Here is a 21,384-nt window from a genome sequence, read left to right as displayed (position 1 = left end):
GGACATTCACACCTTCTTGCAGCCGAACACAACCTCTCCCGCTTTTGATGATATATGGTCCGGCATTCTTACATTTTCTAACACATTTTTCAGTATTTGAACCTTCTCTTACCCGCTTTTTACAAACCATGGTTGGACTTTCATACCTTCTTGTAGCTGAACAACTCCACTCCTGCTTTTGATGATTTATGGTTGGACATTCGCATCTTTTCCTACCCATTTTTCAGTAATTATGGGTGGATATTCACATCTTCTTGCAGCTGAACACCTCCTCTCCCGCTAATGATCATGTAAGGTTTGATATTCGAAAATTTTCTTTCATGTTTTAAAGCAATTATTAATGGACATTCACACCTACTTGCAGCCGAACACCACCTCTCCCGCTTTTGATGATGTATGGACCGGCATTCTTACCTTTTCTAACACATTTTTCAGCAATTATGGTTGGAGAATCACACCTACTCACAGTCGAACAACTCCGCTACCGCATTTGATGGTGTATAGTCGGGATTTCTCACCCTTTCTCATCAGCTTGTTGCAAATTATTCTCTGACAGTCACACCTACTTGCAGTCGAACAGCTCTGCTCCCGCTTTTGATTATGTTTGGTTAGATATTCGAACCTTTTCTTAACTGCTTTTTTACAAACTTTGGTCGGACGTTCACACCTTCTTGCAGCCGAACACATACGCTTCCGGTTTTGATAGTGTATATTCGGGCATACGAACCTTTTCTTACCCGCTTTTTACAAACCATGGTCGGACTTTCACACCTTCTCTTAGCTGAACAACTCCGCTCCCTCTTTTGATTGTGTACAGTCGGGTATTTTAACCTTTTCTTACCCGCTTTTTACCAACTATGATCGGACATTCACACCGTCTTACAGCGGAACACCTCCGCTCCCTCTTTTGATGGTGTATGTTCGGGCATTCGAACCTTTTCTTACCCGCTTTTACAAACCAGGGTCGGACTTTCACACCTTTTAGTAGCCGAACAACTCCGCTCCCGCCATTGATTGTGTACAGTCGGGTATTTTAACCTTTTCTTACCCGCTTTTTACCAACTATGGTCAGACATTCACACCGTCTTACAGCGGAACACCTCCTCTCCCGCTTATGATCATGTACGGTTTGATATTCGAAAATTTACTTTCTTGTTTTAAAGCAATTATTGATGGACATTCAAACCTTCTTTTTGATTGTGTATAGTCGGGCTTTCGAGCCTTTTCTTCCCGGTTTTTACAAACCATGGTGTGACTTTCACACCTTCTTGTAGCCAAACAACTCCGCTCCCGCTATTGATTGTGTACAGTCGGGTATTTTAACCTTTTCTTACCCGCTTTTTACCAACTATGGTCGGACATTCACACCGTCTTACAGCGGAACACCTCTGCTCCCGCTTTTGATGGTGTATAGTCGGGCTTTCGAACCTTTTCTTACCCGCTTTTTACAAACTATGGTGGGACATTCAAACCTTCTTGTATCCGAAAACCTCCGCTCTCTCTTTTGATCATACATTGTCGGACATTCGCACCTTTTCGTACCCGCTTTTTACAAACCATGGTTGGACTTTCACACCTTTTAGTAGCCGAACAACTCCGCTCCCGCTATTGATTGTGTACAGTCGGGTATTTTAACCTTTTCTTACCCGCTTTTTACCAACTATGGTTGGACATTCACACCTTCTTACAGCAGAACACCTCCGCTCCCTGTTTTGATTATGTATGGTTTGACATTCGCACCTTCTCTCACCCGCCTTTTACTATGGTCGGCCATTCACAGCTTCCTCTCCACCATACTTGTATGGTGGGATATTCACACCCACTTGCATCCGAAGACCTCTGCCCCAAATTTTGTTGATATTTAGTCGGACATTCGCACCTTACCTGCTTTTGGCAAACTATGGCCTTCTTGCAGCCAAACACCTCTGATCTTGCTTTTGATGATGTAAGGTTGGGCATTCAGACCTTGCTTCACCTGCTTTTCACCAAATATAGTCGGACATTCACACCTTCTTGCAGCCGAACACTTCCGCTCCACCTTTTAGTGTTCTATCACACCTTTTTTTCACCGCATTTTATACATTATGGTTGGAAATTTTCAACCACTCTCATCCGAAGACCTCTCCTCCCGCTTTTGTTAATATATTTGAACTTTAGTCGGACATTCAAACCTTCTTGCAGCTGAACCACCTCCGCTCCCTGTTTTGATCATATATGGTCTGGCAATACTACCTTTTCTTACCCGTTTGTGAGTAATTATGGCTGGACATTCACACCTACTTGCAGCCGAACACAACCTCTCTCGCTTTTGATGATGTATGGACCGGCATTCCTACCTTTTCTAACACATTTTTCAGCAATTATGGTCGGAGATTCACACCTACTCACAGCCGAACAACTCCGCTCCCGCATTTGATGGTGTATAGTCGGGCATTCTCACCCTTTCTCATCAGCTTTTTGCAAATTATGATCTGACATTCACACCTACTTGCAGTCGAACAGCTCTGCTCCCGCTTTTGATTATGTATGGTTGGATATTCGAACCTTTTCTTAACTGCTTTTTACAAACTTTGGTTGCACGTTCACACCTTCTTGTAGCCGAACACATGCACTCCTGCTTTTGATGATGTATGGTTCGGCATTCGCACCTTTTTTTTACCCATTTTTCAGGTATTATGGGTGGACATTCACACCTTCTTGCAGTTGAACACCTCCTCTCCCACTTATGATCATGTGCGGTTTGATTTTCGAAAATTTTCTTTCATGTTTTCTAGCAATTATTGATGGACATTTAGACCTTCTTGCAGCTGAACACCACCTCTCCCGATTTTGATGATGTATGGACCGGCATTTTTACCTTTTCTAACACATTTTTCAGCAATTATGGTTGGAGATTCACACCTACTCACAGCCGAACAACTCCGCTACCGCATTTGATGGTGTATAGTCGGGCATTCTCACCCTTTCTCATCAGCTTTTTGCAAATTATGATCTGACATTCACACCTACTTCCAGTCGAACAGCTCTGCTCCCGCTTTTGATTATGTTTGGTTAGATATTCGAACCTTTTCTTAACTGCTTTTTACAAACTTTGGTCGGACGTTCACAATATCTTGCAGCCGAACACCTCCGCTTCCGCTTTTGATGGTGTATATTCGGGCATACGAACCTTTTCTTACCCGCTTTTTACAACCCAAGGTTGGACTTTCACACCTTCTCTTAGCTGAACAACTCCGCTCCCTCTTTTGATTGTGTACAGTCGGGTAATTTAACCTTTTCTTACCCGCTTTTTACCATCTATGATCGGACATTCACACCGTCTTACAGCGGAACACCTCCGCTCCCTCTTTTGATGATGTATGGTTAGGCATTCGCACCTTTTTTTTTACCCATTTTTGAGGAATTATGGGTGGACATTCACACCTTCTTGCAGCTGAACACCTCCTCTCCCACTTATGATCATGTGCGGTTGGATATTCGAAATTTTTTCTAGCAATTATTGATGGACATTCAGCTGAACACCTCCGCTCCCTCTTTTGATGGTGTATATTTTGGCATTCGAACCTTTTCTTACCCGCTTTTTACAAACCATGGTCGGATGTTCACACCTTTTAGTAGCCAAACAACTCCGCTCCCGCTATTGATTGTGTACAGTCGGGTATTTTAACCTTTTCTTACCCGCTTTTTACCAATTATGGTCGGACATTCACACCTTCTTTCGGCGGAACACCTCCGCTCCCTGTTTTGATAATTTATGGTCTGGCAATACTACCTTTTCTTACCCGTTTTTAGGTAATTATGGCTGGACATTCACAGCTTCTTGCAGCCGAACACCTCTTCTCCCGCTTTTGATGATGAATTGTCCGGCATTCTTACCTTTTCTAACACATTTTTCAGCAATTATTGTCGGTCATTCACACCTTTCTCATCAGCTTTTTGCAAATTATGATCTGACATTCACACCTACTTGCAGCCGAACACCTCGGCTTCCGCTTTTGATGGTGTATATTTTGGCATTCGAACCTTTTCTTACCCGCTTTTTACAAACCATGGTCGGACTTTCACACCTTCTTTTAGCCGAACAACTCCGCTCCTGCTATTGATTGTGTAGAGTCGGGTAATTTAACCTTTTCTTACCCGCTTTTTACCAACTATGGTCGGACATTCACACCTTCTTACAGCGAAACACCTCCGCTCCCTCTTTTGATTGTGTATGTTCGGGCATTCGAACCTTTTCTTACCCGCCTTTTACAAACTATGGTCGGACATTCAAACCTTCTTGTGGCCGAACACATCCACTTCTGCTTTTGATGATGTATAGTTGGGCATTCATACCTTTTCTTACCCATTTTTCAGTAATTATTGGTGGACATTCAGACCTTCTTGCAGCTGAATACCTCCGCTCCCGCTTTTGATGGTGTATAGTCGGGCTTTGGAGGCTTTTCTTCAACGGTGTTTACAAATTATGGTTGGAAATTCAGACCTTGCAGCCTAAAATCTCCGCTCCCTCTTTTGATCATACATTGTCGGGCATTCGCACCTTGTCTTACCCGCGTTTTAAAAACCATGGTCGGACTTTCACACCTTCTTGTAGCCGAACAACTCCGCTCCCGCTATTGATTGTGTACAGTCGGGTTTTTTAACCTTTTCTTACCCACTTTTTACCAACTACGGTCGGACATTCACACCTTCTTATGGCGGAACACCTCCGCTGCCTCTTTTGATGGTGTATGTTCGGGCATTTGAACCTTTTCTTACCCGCTTTTTACAAACTATGGTCGGACATTCAAACCTTCTTGCAGCTGAACACCTCCTCTCCCACTTATGATCATGTGCGGTTGGATATTCGAAATTTTTTTTTCATGTTTTCTCGCAATTATTGATGGACATTCAGACCTTCTTGCAGCTGAACACCTCCGCTCCCTATTTTGATGGTGTATATTTTGGCATTCGAACCTTTTCTTACCCGCTTTTTACAAACCATGGTCGGACTTTCACACCTTTTAGTAGCCAAACAACTCCGCTCCCGCTATTGATTGTGTACAGTCGGGTATTTTAACCTTTTCTTACCCGCTTTTTACCAATTATGGTCGGACATTCACACCTTCTTTCAGCGGAACACCTCCGCTCCCTGTTTTGATAATTTATGGTCTGGCAATACTACCTTTTCTTACCCGTTTTTAGGTAATTATGGCTGGACATTCACAGCTTCTTGCAGCCGAACACCTCTTCTCCCGCTATTGATGATGAATGGTCCGGCATTCTTACCTTTTCTAACACATTTTTCAGCAATTATTGTCGGTCATTCACACCTTTCTCATCAGCTTTTTGCAAATTATGATCTGACATTCACACCTACTTGCAGCCAAACACCTCGGCTTCCGCTTTTGATGGTGTATATTTTGGCATTCGAACCTTTTCTTACCCGCTTTTTACAAACCATGGTCGGACTTTCACACCTTCTTTTAGCCGAATAACTCCGCTCCCGCTATTGATTGTGTAGAGTCGGGTATTTTAACCTTTTCTTACCCGCTTTTTACCAACTATGGTCGGACATTCACACCTTCTTACAGCGGAACACCTCCGCTCCCTCTTTTGATGGTGTATGTTCTGGCATTCGAACCTTTTCTTACCGACTTTTTACAAACTATGCTCGGACATTCACACCTTCTTGCAGCGAAACACCTCCGCTCCCTCTTTTGATTGTGTATGTTCGGGCATTCAAACCTTTTCTTACCCGCCTTTTACAAACTATGGTCGGACATTCAAACCTTCTTGTGGCCGAATACATCCACTTCTGCTTTTTATGATGTATAGTTGGGCATTCACACCTTTTCTTACCCATTTTTCAGTAATTATTGGTGGACATTCAGACCTTCTTGCAGCTGAACACCTCTGCTCCCGCTTTTGATGGTGTATAGTCGGGCTTTCGAGGCTTTTCTTCAACGGTGTTTACAAATTATTGTTGGAAATTTAGACCTTGCAGCCGAACACCTCCGCTCCCTCTTTTGATCATACATTGTCGGGCATTCGCACCTTGTCTTACCCGCGTTTTACAAACCATGGTCGGACTTTCACACCTTCTTGTAGCCGAACAACTCCGCTCCCGCTATTGATTGTGTACAGTCGGGTATTTTAACCTTTTCTTACCCGCTTTTTACCAATTATGGTCGGACATTCACACCGTCTTACAGCGGAACACCTCCGCTCCCTCTTTTGATGGTGTATGTTCGGGCATTCGAACTTTTTCTTACCCACTTTTTACAAACTATGGTCGGACATTCAAACCTTCTTGTAGCAGAACACATCCACTTCTTCTTTTGATGATGTATGGTTGGGCATTCGCACCTTTTCTTACCCATTTTTCAGGAATTATGGGTGGACATTCACACCTACTTGCAGTCGAACAGCTCTGCTCCCACTTTTGATTGTTTGGTTGGATATTCGAACCTTTTCTTAACTGCTTTTTACAAACTTTGGTCGGACATTCACACCTTCTTGCAGCCGAACACCTCCGCTTCCGCTTTTGATGGTATATATTCGGGCATTTGAACCTTTTTTTACCCGCTTTTTACCAACTATGGTCGGACATTCGCACCATCTTACAGCGGAACACCTCTACTCCCGCTTTTGATGATGAATGGTCTGGCATTCTTACCTTTTCTAACACATTTTTCAGCAATTATTGTCGGTCATTCACACCGTCATTGGAGACGTCCTTTGAGTGAAGGAATATATTTCCCCATTCCAAGTCTGAGAATGGGAAACAGTAGTGAAAAAATATGTGCGCCTACTTTATTGGCTGTGTCGCTCACTCCAGAGCAATTCGATTTTTTTAATGTTTGTGGTGCTCGCCCTCACATTTCCTTGGCCAAACCTACACACTGGCATTGACAAGGTGTGGGAGAGTTTGTTGCTACATGTCAGAAAGAAACAGATTGGACCGTTTCACCTGCTGATCCAAATTTGATGTTTTCTGAACGATTGTCGGCATACAAAAAAACATTTTTGAGTACAATGCATTGTCACAGAACTGTGGAATTAATTCCTACCACAGAATCACATTTTTCAGCAACTTTTGTTGGTCATTCACATCTTTCTCATCAGCTTTTTGCAAATTATGATCTGACATTCACACCTACTTGCAGCCGAACACCTCGGCTTCCGCTTTTGATGGTGTATATTTTGGCATTCGAACCTTTTCTTACCCGCTTTTTACAAACCATGGTCGGACTTTCACACCTTCTTTTAGCCGAACAACTCCGCTCCCGCTATTGATTGTGTAGAGTCGGGTATTTTAACCTTTTCTTACCCGCTTTTTACCAACTATGGTCGGACATTCACACCTTCAACATGCCCTTCAATGTCCACAATTTTGGCGTCACGAACAGGATCCCTCGACTGGTGTCTCTGGACCGGACCGCAGTGCATGGCCAGCCTGGACTGAAGTAGCTGTTCCAGCCTCATACCTCCAAGGCCTTTTCTGAGAGAGAGGACTGGCAGGTCCTTTTCCTGAATACCAGCGCTGGGATCATTTTTTAAATATGATAGTCTGAGACGATAGGACTGCTTTTTAGTTTTTATTTGAATAAAAGAGGGTTTCCCGGTTGTGTCATTAGTGAGACAGAGATTTCATGGGTAAGTGAAACTTTTGAAGCAGTCCGAAGAAGTGTGAAGTACTCCGAAGAAGTGTGAGTACAGATTAAAGGTCCTCATTGGAGACGTCCTTTGAGTGAAGGAATATATTTCCCCATTCCAAGTCTGAGAATGGGAAACAGTAGGTCTCAGACTTTTGACCCTACCGGGGGACCTAAGCATGTTGAAATGAAAAAGAAATATGGTCCAGAGGTTTTCCACCTGAAGGTTCTTTTAGTATGTTAGAAATAAGAAAATTAGAATAAAAGTTTTGCAAATATGAGAAAGAGATGAAGCAAAAAAAAGAAAATTAAGTTTAAATAAGAAGTAAGAAAGGTATAGAATGTTGGAAAAAATAAAGTGTATTAAGAGAAAGAAAGGAAAATGTTAAACAAATGCCATGACGGAATGATGATAATAATTTAGTATGTGGACGAAAACATAATTCAGCTCTGATTAAGACTGAATCTTCTTTTAAACCACCACCATATTCCACTGATAACACTTTTTCTCCTTCTGCACCTCTTTACCCCACCCTGAGCGCTCTCGCTGTGCCGGATCCAGACCTGGACTCCTGCCCTCCACGATGCCTGCAACAACAACAGCCAGCCCTGCCACAAGCCTCTGGCTCTCGGGAAGAAGGGACTTCTTCCATCCTCCCTCGGGAAGAAATTCCATCATTCTCACAACATCAGTTACATAGGTCTGATGATGAGGAAAAGGAAGACGTTTGGTTCTCCAGCGTACCTGCCCAAGAACTTTTAACGCAAGTGACAAAAATCCTTTACCCACAATCTGGACTTCAGAGATCTAAACGTGAGAAAAAACAAAACCAGATTCAAACCATGCCTATGGTTAAAGTTGCAGTTCCCACTGGACCATTACTGGTTTATCGACCCTGGACTGAGACTGACATCATGGAAGCATAACAATGCTTACCAGATCCAGAGATTTCTGGACCCCATTTTGCTGACGAGTTGCGAGATTTCTGCGCACAATTCTGCCCGACCGGGGTTGAATTGCGTCGCATATTGGCAAAAAAGTTCAAACTGACCGACCTCTGCAAAATAGAGGCCAGTATGCTACAACTGGATTTGCGACCTACCAACAGTGAACGAGGACATAATGATAACGCTCAATATGAAGCAGCCATCCAAAGACTGTGTCAAGCCATCACCACTCAATTTCCAACCAAAATCAATATGTCCCACATTTACACCTGCAAACAGAAACCCGGTGAAGGGACTGATGATTTTGTACACCGCATCCTTGAGGAAGTCAGCAAGCACAGCGGTCATCAGAGACCAAGGGATTTGGGTAATGAATCAGGACCATGGGAGAGTATTGCATGCAATGCAATAATTAAAGGCCTCATGCCAGATGTCGCCACTGAAGTAAAGAACATTTACGTGGGATGGTGTGAGGGTCCTCGTTTGGCTGACGTTCGCCGATATGCTCGCCATGCTCATAACCAAGTTGAGACGCGTAAGACAACCAAAAGGGACAAGTGTGAAAAGGAGCTGCATTTGGCAACCATGACCATGTATTACGCAGTTGGTGTAAACAGAGGACGAGGCCGAAGTTGAAGACGTGGACGTGTGGGAGAGGAGGTCGAAATGGGCCACGCCAGAGCTATGATCCGAATATTTGTTTTTACTGTGGCTGTGTCCACAGCTGAAAAGTGATCAAATTGGGCAAAAGGCTGACTGAGGGTGGGAGGCAGGTTCTGGACGTCACGCGGCAGCGGAGCCTCCACTAATGGGTGATAGCACAAACACACTCACACATTTTTCCTGCTCTGTGTAGTGAAGAAACGCTTGCCGACTGTGATTCACGTAGTAAAGTTTTGCATGCTAGTTCCGTCCTAGAGCAAAGATATTTCTCTCAGAATATAGGAACTTATGTTCATCAGTAGTGACGTCAGGGGAGGTTGATTGTCCTCCAAAGTTAAGTGGAAACCACGTTTACTCTATGTCTGCATCAGGCCAGGTTGTGAAGGAGAAAATGACATCGCCCATTGCGTGTGTCACTCCCGATGGGTTCTCCTTCAAACACTCATTTTTGTTATCAGAGTTGTGTCCCATTAACCTGATGGGCTGTGATCTCATGTGTAAATTAGGCATTATTTTAACTTCTACACCAGAGGGTGTTAACGTTATGTTACAGCCTGACAAAGTTTTTACAGCAGTGCAGTTTGATTCATCTGCACTTACATATGCTTATGAGTGGAAACTTCCCAGCTCTCCTTTTTCACAACAACTAGTGGAAGAAGCAAAAGCGTTAGTTTCACCCCTTTCTGATTTCATGCAACCTGCTGATTTGCACTGAACATCACACATTTCTTTGGGGCCTGACAATGACTATGAGAAGAAGTGAAAAAATATGTGCGCCTACTTTATTGGCTGTGTCGCTCACTCCAGAGCAATTCGATTTTTTTAATGTTTGTGGTACTCGCCCTCACATTTCCTTGGCCAAACCTACACACTGGCATTGACAAGGTGTGGGAGAGTTTGTTGCTACATGTCAGAAAGAAACGGATTGGACCGTTTCACCTGCTGATCCAAATTTGATGTTTTCTGAACGATTGTCAGCATACAAAAAAACATTTTTGAGTACAATGCATTGTCAAAGAACTGTGGAATTAATTCCTACCACAGAATCACATTTTGAAGCATGTTTTTAATCTGAAAAAGATTTGTCTTCGATACCCATGTTGGCTGAAGTGCCCAATGATCTTTGGGCGAAGAGCAAATATGATGTGGGGTTGTTTATTGTTGAAACTAGATTAGAAGTAGATAAATATGAAGGACAAAGCAGTTTGAACTTGGTTTGAGAGAAGGAATTAATTTTATTGCAAAATCCGAATTCATGCATAACTCGTCAAATAGATAGTGAAGTGTCGTTCGTGAGCGATTTGTTCGATATGAACAAATTTTTTATATGACTCGGGAGTCTCAGTGAGTGATTCGTTCATTTTCATGCAGTACCCTTCCTCACCACATGGCAGGCGGCAGCTTCATAAGCTCAGTCAGCAGGACAGGAAACAGTATTGATTCGTTCATGACTCAACTCCTCGACTGACGGGTCCTCGCACAGGAAACAGTATTGATTAGTTTACGACTCAACTCCTTGGGTCTTCGTTCATTTGTCACGTTTTAAATTCTACGTTTCATTTGACAGGCTGAAGAGCAGTAGGCACAACAGTTCGTTCACAAACCGCATCGGTAATCTCATAGACTATTCTACCATCAACAACTTGGAACCCACAATCGACTCTCTAGATGCAGAAAAAGCATTTAATGGAGGGAACTGGAAATTTTTATTCGCAGCATAAACCAAATTCGGGTTTGGGTCACACTTCATCAACTGGATAAGGATATTATATAGCTCCCCAAATGCAAGTGTCAGGACAAATGATCAAACTTCTCCAAGCTTCAGTCTGCAGAGAGGTACAAGACAGGGTTGCTCACTTTCTCCCTCACTTTTTGCTATTTTCATCAAACCTTTAGCAGCTGCTATCAGACAAGATAGAAATATTAAAGGCATCCAACCCCAAAATATTGAGCATAAAATAAGTCTTTATGCTGATGATGTATTATTTTTCCTTCAGAACTCAGAGACGTCTCTCACTCACACGATCACACTCATAAATAAATTCTCGGCACTTTCTGACTACTCTATCAAATGGTCTAAGACCACAGTTCTGCCCATTAACTGTAGGGTCCAGAATATACCTGCGATCACTTTACAGTCAGGAAATATTAGATATTTAGGCATAAACATTTCCTCCAGGCTCTCAGAGCTAACAAAGCTAAATTATGTGCAATTATTAAAGAGAGTAGAGGACGATCTCTCTCGTTGGAAGTCCTTACCTATATCACTTATGGGGAGAGTTACAACCATTAAAATGATGATACTACCAAAAGTTAACTATTTGTTCTCAATGATCCCCATAAAACCATTTGCTACTTGGTTTAAGTCACTAGATTCATGCATCTCCAAATTTCTGTGGAAAAACAAACCACCACGTATTAGTTTAAAAACCCTACAGAAGACCAAGGACAGTGGTGGATTAGATTTACCTAATTTTCAGCACTATTCCTTAGCCAATAGGTTACAATATATATCAAAATGGTTTAAACCTTGTTGTTGTCACAGTTCCCAGAGACGTTGTAATCGTTGAGGATTCTATATTCACCCCCTCATTAGAGGCACGTGTTGCAGATTGATGACACTGAATCTTCTTCTCTGTTCATTGCTGGCATCATTCCCAGCATCGTAAGTGTTCGTGGCATTGTTAGCCTCTTCTTCTGGATCTTGATATCGAGCATCCTTTTGTATTTCTGGTTTGTAAGTCCTCTCTCTTCGTTCACCGGAGTCTTCGTCTCTTTGTCCTTGAGTTTGGTGATTTTTTCTTCTTTTGATGCCTTGACACAGTGTGACAGGTGATACCACATGGGAGATCCTTTAACTTGGACTGCTGTCCCTGTGCTGCGAAATGGCTGTGCTGCTCAAATGGTCTCTCCTTCATCATATACACAGTTATTTATACATCACCTTCCACCATGAAGCGTTGTCCCTTTTTGTTTCTCTCTTTGTTCTTAAAATGCTGTTATGCATGTCTAAACCAATCCATTAAACTAGATCATTTTGGCAGTAAAGCGATCTACAATGTGCTTGGTCGCAAAGCTGCTCATCTGTGGTAAACAGCTCTTCAGAAAGGCATTCTTCAATTGATTTCACTAATTTTATGTAATAATTTTGTGATTTCCTACAAAACTACACTTCTTCTCCCATCCGTCTGAGTATTTAATATTGTCTGGGTCCCGTTAAAACATGTATTTTTCCCATCTAATTCCTTGTTTGCTTTAAAACAAGTATTCCCCATTTTCTATCCCTTCAGTAGCCAACCAGTTTGTATGGAGTACACTGGAGCAACTTGACTGATCAGTAAAACACTGCTTTTGTTGTCACCGCAAGGCTTCCCCCGTCGGTTGTTTCACTGAGACACTACTGAGTAACTACAACTCAACACAGTTTATACACATAACATTCATATACATACTAACAAACAAACAAACAATAATTTATCGCAATTTTCTCATCTCTGTTTGAACGTACACCCAGGTAAATATTCCTGTAGTCTTCTCATACCGACTATGGACCCATTCATTGTTTAACTTCACTGTTTTGCAAATCCTAATTGAATATTACACATTGACATTGAACTTTACTGGATAAGCAGGTCTTCATTGCATTCAGCAGCCTATATGTGAGCATCTATGTGTAAGCTGTTCTTCTTTGCATTTATCAGCAGCAAGCAATTCTTCACTGCACATGCATATGTAAATAGTAAAACAATTCCAATGTGTTAGCGAAACCTTCTATATCACAGTGGTTTCTAAGATCTATTTTAAGTTCTTTGCCATCAGTGAGATGACATAGTTTACAAAGTGTGTCAAATTATCACTGAAGATCTTTTCAGGAATTTCAAATCTAGAAATGAGTTATTTTACGCGTGATTTTGCTACTGAGAGTGCATCTGCTTGTGCACATGGAAATATTTCAGACCATTTGGTAAAAACCTCTGTTGTCACTGAGCAGAATCGTTTCCCTTAACATTAATTTAGTTCAATGAAATCTACACAATAATGAAATAATGAAATACAAACAAATATGTTGAAAAAGATACACTGGCTTAGGGAATTATCTTCGTTTTGGTCTTAGATTGCCCTGTGGAATGTATTTTGCACATATTTGACCTGCTAGACAAAACTTTATTCATTTATTTATTCTAAAAAAATGTTTTTAATAATTAGTAAAACCATATGCTGTAAAAACCTTGTTCATTATTGCTTCCATCCCTCCTGTTGAGACATGACATGGTCCGTGGCTCAATACTGCAGCATATTTAAACAAATTCTTTGGCAGTATGGTTTTCCTTCCGGTCATTCATACGAGTCTATTGTAGATGGCAATTGAATAACATCTAATAATGCTAAAATATTTGTAGTTTATACATTTAGCTGTGGATGTCAACATACCTGTTTTTCCAATGCTGTGTTAACACATGTACAGTTGAGAAGGCATACTGACTGTCAGTGTAAACGTTAACAACCTTTTTGTTATTTAATTTACAAGCTTCAGTTAAAGCTACCAATTCGACTGCTTGAACAGAGTAATTTTTTGGTAGTTGGTGTTTTAAGAAAACTTCAGTTTCTGTTACTACTGCAAATCCTGTAGCATTTGTGCCATCAGGGTTTTTTGCTTGACCTGTTGAATAAATATAGTTATTTCTGCATTTTCATAACGTATATCAGTTAAGTCTGGCCTGGGTAAAACACTGATGGTTATTTCTGACATGCAATCATGAGGCTTTCCATCTGTGGGGTAGGTAGCAGTGTGGATGGATTAAGTGTAGCACATCTCTCGACAACAAGGTGTGGCTGTGAAAGAAGAACTGTTATGTAGGAGAGATGTCTGGTAAAGATATTTTGTTAAGTAACCATATCACAGCCACTGCATGAGGTACCTTAAGTGTTAATGGGTGAAATAACACAATTATTGTTGATGCCTGCACTGCCAATGGCTTCTGGCCATTGATTCAAAAGTACGATCTCGTCCCTGTTTCCCCCTTTCAGTGGACACTTGCCCCTAATTACCGCAATTCAGCAGGGGGTCTTTCATTAGGAGTACTGGACTCCCCCGTGCACGGTTTCAGCTCCGACCCTGGAAAGCGGAAAAAACGTTGAGATCTGGTTTGAGGACCCAATTGTTGAGAAAAGTCTCTCAATGAGACTCAGAGTTGCTGGAGTCAGTTAATGCAAATGTTTAATCTTGCAGCAAGTTCAAGAATGTGTGTGTGAATGGGTGTATGTGTGCGAACGTGTGTGAGTTTGTGCATGTGAGAGTTTAATGAACCTGTTATCCACAGGCAGGTCTTAACTAGTATGGCACAGGTCCAGCCTGTCTCATCTTTTTTGGAAGGTCCAGCGCTCGGCCGTAACCCTTCTGTCTGTTTGGACTCTCACATACATTCGGTTAATCATAGAAAAACGAGAACAAAACTTTTTAGCCCCTTAAATTCATAAAACAGACATGGTGCAGTTATTTCCATTCTAGAAAATAAGAGTAATCACCACCATTCCTATAAATTCTGGATATTCTAACAATCTGAATCTTTTTTAAATGTTCGATGAAGCCCTTTGCTGTTCTGTTTAGAGACTCAGCTGATCATAAACCAAGTTTTGCTCTTGAACCAAGCTTCTAAACTCTTCACCTTTTTCATTTCTCAGTTAGTATTCACTTTAAAACTGATTAAAAGAAAAATTAAATGAATGCCTATCAACAAATGTGGGATCTAAACTCTAGTGCTTTCTCTAAAATAATTTCCTTCAATTCAGAAATGTGTGTGTGTAAGTCACAACACCCGTGACACCAAAACGGCTTTCTTTTCTCTCTTTTCTCTACACTCTGCACTGTGAGCACACACACCAAATCAGAAAGGCTTTTTTCTCTCTTTTCTACATTATGGACTGTGGGGACACAAAACCGCTCTCTCTCTTTTTTTTTTTGATTGTGTGCCAGGGCGTTGTCTCACGTATTAGATTATGCTTAAGATACGAATGGGTTTATCAGTCACATCAGAATCCATACATACTGATCCTCCCGTAATAAAATGGTCGGATCTTATCAAACACACTTTGTTTCTTGTGACAAGTCAGCGAAACAGCGTATACACGTCAAGACACTGAATCAAGTTTGCCAAAAGAACTCATAAGTTTGGCAGTATTGCTCTGCCGTCAGCAATCATACACCCATTTTATTTTCATGAGACATGTGCAGGCACCTGTTCATCTACTGTTCTATCACTATGAATTAGTTTATCTATTATCAATAAGGATACTTCTACAACTACTATCAAAGTATGTCCGGACTTCTTATGTTGTCAGTTGCTATATATGAATAAGTGGGTTGCTACTGAAAAGCATTAAGCATGTCACACAGCCCAAACATATAACATTTCAGGACACTTACACAACACATTCAAATCAAACAGTCAGACAACATACAAGAACATATACCCCAGCCGGCATTGCTCCCTGCCTATTTTCCTACAACTCACTATGTGTGCGCACACCTTTATTCACAAACTCTTCAACTTATACTCTTTTACCGAAGCTGCTACAGCTCGATTGGCCAAATACCCTTAGATCCTATTTCGGTGAATTTGACATCTGCCTTGTTGTTGTTGAGCAGCACTAATGAGTTGTTTCTATTTTTGGCAGGCTTTACCTTTGCGGATGAAGCCCTTTCTGTCTGTGCAAAAGAAATCTTGTTACTGTGCAGAGTGACTTCTCTGAGTAGAGTCGCCTTACTTGTTGCGACTGTGCCGATGTTCGAAGCTGGAGTGCAAAGTTGTTGCTTGAATGGTGCTCGCTGGAGCGTGTGGTAGTGTAAAGTTATACCATTTAAAAGGGCTGAAGAGTGCTCAGTGCAGCGGGTGGGCGGAGGTGCAAAGTGACACTATGGCCATAAAAAGAACACCGCTACAAGTGCGCATTGTGCCAGGAAGGGCCCTCGGACGTGAACCAGTGGACAGTTATCGCTTCTCGGCCTTTTGGCTAAGATCAAGTGTAGTATCTGTTCTTATCAGTTTAATGTCTGATATGTCCTCTATGCGAGACTACATATTAAATGGATTTTTATCAATAGGAGTTGAAAAAGGAGCTTGCTCCGTTCACTCCAAGCATCGACCCGGTACTGCAGTGCCGCTGGGAACGGTGCGCTCTCCTCTGCTCTTGTGAAAAAGCAAACAGCGGTGCAGGATGGAAGTTTCAGGGAGCCTAAGATGAAACTTTCTTTTAATCTGCTGATAAAAGAGAGTGAATGCGAAGCAGACTTTAACACGGCTCTGGGAGCGAGCCGAGTGCGGGCTAACCGGGAGAATTGCTTGAAAGAAACGCGACACCGAATGAGCAGTCAGATCAAAGCCTCAATACGGTGTTCCCGTGTTGTTTGTGGCTGCCTTGTCTTTTGCACAGAGTAAAAGACAAGGCAGCCATCGAATAGGGCCCGATTGTTCCTACTTGGTCGGGGGGGAGCAAGCGTCTCAACCAAGCAAAGCTCACCATGGGGAAGGTGGCTATGCCAACTAGCCTGATGCCCTGCTCCCGCAGTGATGGATAATCATACACTGGTTTCTCTTCATAATGTACAAGTCTTTCGCCTTTTACTAAAGACTTCCGTGGAGAGCAGCACTAATGAATTGTTTCTATTTTTGGCAGGCTTTACCTTTGCGGGTGAAGCCCTTTCTGTCTGTGCAAAAGAAATCTTGTTACTGTGCAGAGTGACTTCTCTGAGTAGAGTCGCCTTACTTGTTGCGACTGTGCCGATGTTGCTTGAATGGTGCTCGCTGGAGCGTGCGGTAGTGTAAAGTTATACCATTTAAAAGGGTTGAAGAGTGCTCAGTGCAGCGGGTGGGCGGAGGTGCAAAGTGACACTATGGCCATAAAACGAACACCGCTACAAGTGCGCATTGTGCCAGGAAGGGCCCTCGGACGTGAACCAGTGGACAGTTATCGCTTCTCGGCCTTTTGGCTAAGATCAAGTGTAGTATCTGTACTTATCAGTTTAATATGTGATATGTCTATGCAAGGACTACATATTAAATGGATTTTTATCAATAGGAGTTGAAAAAGGAGCTTGCTCCGTTCACTCCAAGCATCGACCCGGTACTGCAGTGCCGCTGGGAACGGTGCGCTCTCCTCTGCTTTTGTGAAAAAGCAAACAGCGGTGCAGGATGGAAGTTTCTTTAATCTGCTGAGAAAAGAGAGTGAATGCGAAGCAGACTTTAACACGGCTCTGGGAGCGAACCGAGTGCGGGCTAACCAGGAGAATTGCTTGAAAGAAACGCGACACCGAATGAGCGGTCAGAACAAAGCCTCAATACGGTGTTCCTGTGGTGTTTTTATAAAATGCGGTGTAAAAAAAGGTGTGAATGCCCCATAGAAAACTAAAAGGTGGAGCGGAAGTGTTCGGCTGCAAGAAGGTGTGAATGTCCGACTATATTTGGTGAAAAGCAGGTGAAGCAAGGTCTGAATGCCCAACCTTACATCATCAAAAGCGAGATCAGAGGTTTTTGGCTGCAAGAAGGCCATAGTTTGCCAAAAGCGGGTAAGGTGCGAATGATCGGCTAAATATCAACAAAAGTGGGGGCAGAGGTCTTCGGATGCAAGTGGGTGTGAATATCCCACCATACAAGTATGGTGGAGAGGAAGCTGTGAATGGCCGACCATAGTTTGCAAAAAGCGGGTGAGAAAAGGTGCGAATGTCCAACCATACATGATCAAAACAGGGAGCGGAGGTGTTTGGCTGCGACAAGGTGTGAATGTCCACCCATAATTAATGAAAAGCGGGCAACAAGTAGGTTCGAATGCCCAACCATACATCATCAAAAGCAGGAGTGGATGTGTTCGGCTACAAGAAGGTTTGAATGTCCAAGCATAGTTTGTAAAAAGCGGGTAAGAAAAGGTTCGAATGCCCGAACATACACCATCAAAAGAGGGAGCGGAGGTGTTCCGCTGTAAGACGGTGTGAATGTCCGACCATAGTTGGTAAAAAGTGGGTATGAAAAGGTTCGAATGCCCAAATTCGGCTGCAAAAAACTGTGTTCGGCTGCAAAAAGGTGTGAATGTTCGACTAAATTTTGTAAAAAGCGGGTAAGACAAGGTGCGAATGCCTGACAATCTATGATCAAAAGCGGGAGGAGAGGTCTTCGGATGAGAGTGGTTTAGAATTTCCAACCATAATCTATAAAATGCGGTGAAAAAAAAGGTGTGATAGAACACTAAAAGGTGGAGCGGAAGTGTTCGGCTGCAAGAAGGTGTGAATGTCCGACTATATTTAGTGAAAAGCAGGTGAAGCAAGGTCTGCATGCCCAACCTTACATCATGAAAAGCGAGATCAGAGGTGTTTGGCTGAGAGAAGGCCACAGTTTGCGATGCAATAATTAAATGCCTCATGCCAGATGTCGCCACTGAAGTAAAGAACATTTACGTGGGATGGTATGAGGGTCCTCGTCTGGCTGACGTTCGCCGATATGCTCGCCATGCTCAGAACCAAGTTGAGACGCGTAAGACAACCAAAAGGGACAAGTGTGAAAAGGAGCTGCATTTGGCAGCCATGACCATGTATTACGCAGTTGGTGTAAACAGAGCACGAGGCCGAAGTCGAAGACGTGGACGTGTGAGAGAGGAGGTCGAAATGGGCCACGCCAGAGCTATGATCCGAATATTTGTTTTTACTGTGGCCAGACTGGACACTGGAAGAAGGACTGTCCACAGCTGAAAAGTGATGAAATTTGGCCAAAGGCTGACTGAGGGTGGGAGGCAGGTTCTGGACGTCACGCGGCAGCGGAGCCTCCACTAATGGGTGATAGCACAAACACACTCACACATTTTTCCTGCTCTGTGTAGTGAAGAAACGCTTGCCGACTGTGATTCACGTAGTAAAGTTTTGCATGCTAGTTCCGTCCTAGAGCAAAGATATTTCTCTCAGAATATAGGAACATGTTCATCAGTAGTGACGTCAGGGGAGTTTGATTGTCCTCCAAAGTTAAGTGGAAACCACGTTTACTCTATGTCTGCATCAGGCCAGGTTGTGAAGGAGAAAATGATATCGCCCATTGCGTGTGTCACTCCCGATGGGCTCTCCTTCAAACACTCATTTTTGTTATCAGAGTTGTGTCCCATTAACCTAATGGGCTGTGATCTCATGTGTAAATTAGGCATTACTTTAACTTCTACACCAGAGGGTATTAACGTAATGTTACAGTCTGACAAAGTTTTCACAGCAGTGCAGTTTGATTCATCTGCACTTACATATGCTTATGAGTGGAAACTTCCCAGCTCTCCTTTTTCACAACAACTAGTGGAAGAAGCAAAAGCGTTAGTTTCACCCCCTTTCTGATTTCATGCAACCTGCTGATTTGCACTGAAGATCACACATTTCTTTGGGGCCTGACAATGACTATGAGAAGAAGTGAAAAAATATGTGCGCCTACTTTATTGGCTGTGTCGCTCACTCCAGAGCAATTCGATTTTTTTAATGTTTGTGGTACTCGCCCTCACATTTCCTTGGCCAAACCTACACACTGGCATTGACAAGGTGTGGGAGAGTTTGTTGCTACATGTCAGAAAGAAACGGATTGGACCGTTTCACCTGCTGATCCAAATTTTATGTTTTCTGAAGGATTGTCAGCATACAAAAAAATATTTTTGAGTACAATGCATTGTCAAAGAACTGTGGAATTAATTCCTACCACAGAATCACATTTTGAAGCATGTTTTTAATCTGAAAAAGATTTGTCTTCGATACCCATGTTGGCTGAAGTGCCCAATGATCTTTGGGCGAAGAGCAAATATGATGTGGGGTTGTTTATTGTTGAAACTAGATTAGAAGTAGATAAATATGAAGGACAAAGCAGTTTGAACTTGGTTTGAGAGAAGGAATTAATTTTATTGCAAAATCCGAATTCATGCATAACTCGTCAAATAGATAGTGATGTGTCGTTCGTGAGCAATTCGTTCGACATGAACAAATTTTTTATATGACTCGGGAGTAACGAGTTGTCTCAGTGAGTGATTCGTTCATTTTCATGCAGTACCCTTCCTCACCACATGGCAGGCGGCAGCTTCATAAGCTCAGTCAGCAGGACAGGAAACAGTATTGATTCGTTCATGACTCAACTCCTCGACTGACAGGTCCTCGCACAGGAAACAGTATTGATTAGTTTACGACTCAACTCCTTGGGTCTTCGTTCATTTGTCACGTTTTAAATTCTACGTTTCATTTGACAGGCTGAAGAGCAGTAGGCACAACAGTTCGTTCAGAAACCGGATCATTAATCTCATAGACTATTCTACCATCAACAACTTGGAAACCACAATCGACTCTCTAGATGCAGAAAAAGCATTTAATGGAGTGAACTGGAAATTTTTTTACAAACTATGCTCGGACATTCAAACCTTCTTGTAACCGAACACATCCAGTCCTGCTTTTGATGATGTATGGTTGGGCATTCGCACCTTTTTTTTTACCCATTTTTGAGGAATTATGGGTGGACATTCACACCTTCTTGAAGCTGAACACCTCCTCTCCCACTTATGATCATGTGCGGTTGGATATTCGAACATTTTTTTTCATGTTTTCTAGCAATTATTGATGGACATTCAGACCTTATTGCAGCTGAACACCTCCGCTCCCCGCTTTTGATGGTGTATAGTCGGGCTTCCGAGCCTTTTCTTCCCCGGTTTTTACAAATTATGGTTGGACATTTAGACCTTCTTGCAGCCGAAAACCTCCGTTCCCTCTTTTGATCATACATTGTCCGGCATTCGCACCTTTTCTTACCCGCTTTTTACAAACCATGGTCGGACTTTCACACCTTTTAGTAGCCAAACAACTCCGCTCCCGCTATATATTGTGTACAGTCGGGTATTTTAACCTTTTCTTACCCGCTTTTTACCAATTATGGTCGGACATTCACACCTTCTTACAGCGGAACACCTCCGCTCCCTGTTTTGATCATTTATGGTCTGGCAATACTACCTTTTCTTACCCGTTTTTGAGTAATTATGGCTGGACATTCACAGCTTCTTGTAGCCGAACACATCCACTCCTGCTTTTGATGATGTATGGTATGGCATTCGAACCTACTTGTTGCCCGCTTTTCATTAATTATGGGTG

At 42.5% G+C, this 21,384-nt stretch overlaps 3 non-coding genes across 3 annotated transcripts; all 3 read left to right on the top strand.

Annotated features, from left to right (window-relative positions):
- Window positions 1–16,239: 16,239 nt before the first annotated feature.
- Window positions 16,240–16,429, top strand: LOC140286146 (U2 spliceosomal RNA). The gene has a single exon (XR_011911032.1). It is a non-coding gene; the product is annotated as a U2 spliceosomal RNA (small nuclear RNA).
- A 397-nt stretch (window positions 16,430–16,826) lies between these two features.
- On the top strand, window positions 16,827–16,940 carry LOC140286157 (U5 spliceosomal RNA). Its single transcript, XR_011911038.1, has one exon. It is a non-coding gene; the product is annotated as a U5 spliceosomal RNA (small nuclear RNA).
- A 275-nt stretch (window positions 16,941–17,215) lies between these two features.
- On the top strand, window positions 17,216–17,403 carry LOC140286139 (U2 spliceosomal RNA). The gene has a single exon (XR_011911027.1). It is a non-coding gene; the product is annotated as a U2 spliceosomal RNA (small nuclear RNA).
- Window positions 17,404–21,384: the final 3,981 nt, after the last annotated feature.

This window comes from Leuresthes tenuis, unplaced genomic scaffold (assembly GCF_036924035.1).
Source record: "Leuresthes tenuis unplaced genomic scaffold, fLeuTen1.0.hap1 SCAF_74, whole genome shotgun sequence".
Classification (NCBI taxonomy): domain Eukaryota; kingdom Metazoa; phylum Chordata; class Actinopteri; order Atheriniformes; family Atherinopsidae; genus Leuresthes; species Leuresthes tenuis.
This window is presented reverse-complemented; position numbering and strand designations above follow the sequence as displayed.